This window comes from Sorex araneus, chromosome 1, assembly GCF_027595985.1.
Source record: "Sorex araneus isolate mSorAra2 chromosome 1, mSorAra2.pri, whole genome shotgun sequence".
Lineage (NCBI taxonomy): Eukaryota > Metazoa > Chordata > Mammalia > Eulipotyphla > Soricidae > Sorex > Sorex araneus.
The window spans coordinates 322,264,639-322,270,322 of NC_073302.1; the positions used below are offsets into that span (position 1 = coordinate 322,264,639).

Genomic DNA, 5,684 nt, shown 5'->3' on the forward strand with positions numbered 1-5,684 from the left:
TAAACCCTGTGCATAACCGTGTGTGTTCCAAAAAGCACATATATATATATATATATATATATATATATATATATGTGTGTGGTGTGTGTGTGACATTTACATATACTTAAATATAAAAATAAGATAATGTTTAAAATAAAAACATAAACAAATTTTTACAAAAATTCTATATCTATGAGGTTTGGTTTGGTATCTGATTTGATACCTGAGGTGCTACAAATGAAAAGGAAAAACACGCATATAGAAATTATAATAGAAAATACATCATTAAATTGTTCAGTAACAAACCGTGCTCAGTATGAAAAATTCAAGATTCAGTCACATTAAAAAAATCATGTAATTTCAAAACTCAAGATAAATTTAAGTACCTACGAGCTTGCAAAGAGTTTCCAGAACAGGCCTAGCACTTGGCGTGGGGGTGAGGGAGCAGATGCAAAACCACGGACATTAAATTGCATCATCATTCTCCCCAGTATATTACAGTTTTACAAAATGGTAGAACCTAAGCTAAAATCTATAGAGAAAAGAACCTTTAATCTAGAATCCCTTTTTTTCTTATACAGCATTATTTTATATGATGATAACAATAGAATCAATTTCAAATATTCTAAGTTATTTGGGGCTATTTCAGAACAATTTAGGCAAATAGACTCTAGGAAATGAAAATTCAAGAATGAAGCAAGGCCATAAAAATGTCTCTAGGGAATAAATGATAAATAAAAATGCTTGTGATATGGAAAATTATTTAGAATATTTAGATATCAGAGTTGTTCTGTGATGAACATAAGAAACTAGGAAACCAGAGGGCCAGAGAGATAGTACAGTGAGTAAGGTATTTGCATTGATTGAGGTTTACTTAGGTTTGATCACAATCTCCCATATGGTCCCCTGTGCACCCCCAGGAGTAATTCCTGGGTACAAAGCCAGCAATAACCTCTGAGCACCTCCAGGTGTGATACTCCCATCCTCCTTCCACCCCCCCCCACAAGAAAGAAAAAGAAACTAGGAAACCAAACCAATTGGGGAATAAATTTAAAGATTCCAAGGTAAATTTTAAATTGAATGATAGTTCTAAAAATAATGCATACAGGGCATATTATTATAAAGAATTTTTTTAAAAAATGATTTAATAATTGAGAGTTATGGAAGAAGTTGGGACACTACATTAAAGAAGAAATGACTTCTCAAAGTTAACAGTTGTTTAAACTCATAAATGTATAATTTAAAAATATTGAGTTCCCAGATCTTTAGTGTTCAAAATTATGTAAGCACATTTAAAGTTAAATTGAACTACGTTTTATTGTGGGTGAGAAGGGAGTCTCCATTCAGGACTTACTTCTTGCCCAGTAAGGATCATTACTGGTGGTACTAGACAACAATAACAATATGTGTGGGTGGAGATTGAAGCAGGCCCAGCCATCTGCAAGACCTAAGATGTACTAGTTCTCTGCAAAGTAACTATTTCTTTTTAAGACTTTAAAGACCCACTCTACAAAGCTCAGAATTCTGAATGGTCTTTCAAAAGGAACCAATTCCGACTCAGTTTTCTACTTATTTGAGAGCCAACACATTTTCTTTTCCCTCTCGAACCACCACTCAATGATATGGCTGACCTTCACAAAACTCATTTAGTGAAAGTTTTCATCTGCTCAATTCTTTGCTAATAATGATAGACCATGTGAACATAAACCAAATATACTAGCTCATGCTTTGCCAAAATACTTCTTTCCATCATGTAGGTCCAAATTATCAGAGATTTCAAAGAGAACTCCTTTTATTATAATCTAGAAACTTCATCTCACTGACCTCTCTCTCTGTAATCATCAGACACTTTGAGGCAGACAACAGATACCTGCTGAGAAGACTAATGGGGAGGTCTCTTCCCCAATGTTCGGTTAATGAATATAACTGTGATATGATTTTACTTAATTATTATGATTTAGTCATGATATGTAAGTGATCTACCAATTTAGTTAAAGCATAATTTTGCACTACATAGTGTACTTTTAAAAGAACAAGCTTTACATTTAAATAATCAAGGCAGAAAGTAAATTGTTCTAAAATTATCATTTGGCATGTTCACCAGTAATTGTCTTAATTTGAAAGATCATAATTTGAAAACAGATGATTTAAAAATTATGCTACCATGATGATTTTTTCTTTCAGTTGCATATAATTTAATTTTTAGTTTCTTTTTAAATGTTTTTTTTAATTTTAATTTTATTTTTTTCATCCAAGATTTTTTTTTAATTGAATCACTGTGAGTTAGAACCTTACAAAGCTTTCAGGATCAGGTTTCAGTCATACAGTGTTCCAACACCCATCCCTCCACTAGTGTACATTTCACAGTCCCAGTGTCCCCAGTTTCCGACCCATCATCCCCAGAGAAAGCACCATCTGCATGTCTATGTTCATTGCAGCACTATTTGCAATAGCTAGAATCTGGAAACAACCTGAGTGCCCAAGAACAAAGAAATGGATAAAGAAACTGCGGCATATCAACACAATGGAATACCACTCAGCTGTTAGGAAAAAGGAACTCATGAGATTTGCTTATAAATGGATTGCCATGATCAAAGTGAAAGTAAAGTGAAATTTATTAGTTACACAGGCGGGGGGAGGCTTAGGGTGGGGGGCTAGGGGCGTGGGGGGGTTGGGGTGTGAGGGGACGGGGTGGAGCTATACTGGGATTCTTGGTGGTGGAATATGAGCACTGGTGAAGGGATGGGTATTTGAGCATTGTATAACTGAGATTTAAACCTGAAAACTTTGTAACTTTGTAACTTTCCACAATAAAAAATTAAAAAATAAATAAATAAACAAATGGATTGCCATGGAGAGTATCAGGATGAGTGAAATGAGTCAGAATGAGAGATGCAGATCTAGAATGTAGAAGATTAAAATGCAAGACTGAGGAAAACAAGGCTAGGGGGACTGGTCAATGGTTGGAATCTACCATCTACCACCAGTGTGTGTGCTGGGCCCTGGGTAACTAAGATAGAGAAGAGACCAGTATGACAACAAAAGCTGGGAATGATCACACTAGACAAGAATTTAGTGTTAAAAATAGGTGAAAGGATATACACGATAGTCTTTCAGTATCTGTATTGCAAGCCACAATGCCCAGAGAAAGAGAGAGAGAGACAGACAGACAGACAGAGACAGAGACAGAGATAGAGAAAGAGAGAGAGAGAGAGAGGAAAGTACCTGTCTTAGTTTCTTTTATAATACAAGGTGCCATGTATTGATTTTGATTTTGCACTTTTGGAGTACTATTTACTGTAAGTTAATTATTATTATATATTATTTGGTCATTGATCGTCAATTTGCTCGAGCAGGTCCATTCATCCAAGCTCTGAGATTTAAGCAGCCTCTCTTTACTCGTCCTTCCCAACGGTGCTGCATTAGAGGCTCTTTCAGGGTGAGGAAAATAAGACCCATCATTGTTACTGTATTTGGCATAAAAATATGCCACAGGGAGCTTCCAGTGTGGGTAGGAAACTCTAGGTAGCTTGCCAGGTTCTCCGAGAGGGAGAACTAGGTTTAAGATGAATCACTTGTATCACTTGTAATCCCATTGATCTTTGATTGGCTTGAGCGGGCACCAGTAACGTCTCCATTTGTCCCTGTCGAGTGCTAGTGCAACCCAATGATATCTGCTTGCTCCAGGAACAGGAAGAGCATCAAATCATACATTCAGGGATTTGATGAAGAAATCTGACCATCTAGTGGTGGGCAGCCATGAGGTCTTCTGATGTCCCCTGGAATCCAGTCAGTAACAGCTCTAGTCCAGTGGTCGTCTCTGAATCACATTACATGACAGGCCCATCTGATTTTTGATACCTTGGCAAACGAGACAGCATCCCTGATTTTTGACCATCTACAGAGGTCAGAACTCCGGATTCCTTCTCTCACTTAAGTGAGACGCGATATTCCCAGCATAGCTCTTTTGATTCCTCTTTGGGATACCCTAATAGCATTTTCATCCTGTTTGCGTAGGGCCCAGGTCTCTGAAGCATATGTTAGTGCAGGAAGAACAGTGGAATCGAAAAGATGTGCCTGGAGTTGGAGGTTCTTCATTCTCTTAACCTCCTCTTCGACGCTCTTGAATGCATTCCACGCTGCTCTCTTCCTCCTGCGAAGTTCTGGCACCAATCATTCCTCATGTTGATTTCTCGACCCAGGTACACATAGCTGCTTCATTTGGAGATGTTCATTCCATTGTGCTCGAGAGTTTCCGAAGACAGGTGTCTATGGCTTTCTCACTCTTGGCATTCCTCGCACAGACATGGAGGTGCTGAACCAGTCGATCGTATTTTTTGTCGATGTTGTCAAGGACGGCATCTTCCCACATTTCTGCAGTAGTGCCAAAGAGCTCCCAGTTGGTGGTCATTCTGGGAGTTGTCTTCTTAGACTTGAAAATTTTTCAGACTTTTCTCGCCACTCTGTGAAATGGAATTTTGCATGAAGGAGATGGTGGTCCAATCCCGTTTGGAATTTTGGGACAACAGCAACATCGGTCAGGCAAAACCTTCGATTGAATATGATGTGGTCAATTTCATTTTGGAACTGTCCACCAGGAGACTCCCATGTCCAGCGTTTAGATTCAGCCTTCTGGAATTGTGAGTTACCATGGATGGTCTTGGTCGACATGATGAATTTGGACAGTCTCTTACCCTGATCGTTCCATTCTAGGCCGCGTGTCCCAATGTGGAGTTCTTCAGCTGACCTTCTCGGACCTATCTTGGCATTAAAATCACCAACAATCATCTTGTAGGAGGTGTGGTCTTCTTTATAGAACTTCTCCAGTTCCATGTAGAACCTCTCAATTTCTTCTTCATCATAGTTGGTAGTGGGTGCGTAGAAGATGAAGATGAAAACTGCAGGCAGTGAGCCACATCTATTCAAGCGTAATCGTCTAATTCAGGTTGTTAGGCATTTAAATAAATCCATGCTCACGGCCAAATTCATGTTGACAAGGACACCAACGCCACCAATGCCTCTGTTGTCACATGTTCCAAGGAACAATTCTTCTCCAGTGTCAAAAATGGCGTGATGTAATTGATGTCTCCTTGCTTCGGCTTCGGTCAGACCATTGATGTCGTACTTGATCTTCTGCGCTTGCATCATCAGGTCCTCGATGGATGCTTCTGATGCCAGTGTCCATGCGTTGAGAGTACAGACAATCATTTTAGTCTTTCTTTGTTTTGGCAGTCTAATTCATCCCCGAGATCTTTTCAGCCTCTCTTTGCTCATCTTTCTTAACGCTGAATAATAAATTCAAAATTTCCTGTACAAAGGCACTGGAGATACAGGTTTCATTACTGGCATCCCAAAAGGTTCCTGAGCACTGTAAGGAGTGATGCCTGAGTGCAGAGGCAGGGGGAGAGAACCCACCCTGATGCAGCCCCCGATCTCTACTCTGTGTTCTCTAAAATCTTTGCATCTCCCCGGAACCCCAGAATCTACTGAATGTGTTAAGACATGAGAAAATCAAAATGCTCTGCCCCAAGAACATGAAAAATAGGGCTCCATCCCCCACCATGCTAGGGCATAAGGCTCATATTCTAGGATGGTGTTTGCCTTGCAATGCACATGACCCGGATTGCACCCCGGTATCCATAGGATCCCCTGACTACCAAGAGGAGAGATCCCCAAGTGCAGAGTCAGGAGTGATCCCAGAA

The 5,684-nt window shown here is 39.4% G+C and overlaps 1 pseudogene; it reads right to left on the reverse strand.

Annotated features, from left to right (window-relative positions):
- Window positions 1-3,562: 3,562 nt before the first annotated feature.
- On the reverse strand, window positions 3,563-5,130 carry LOC129402119 (craniofacial development protein 2-like; annotated as a pseudogene).
- Between the last annotated feature and the right edge of the window lie 554 nt (window positions 5,131-5,684).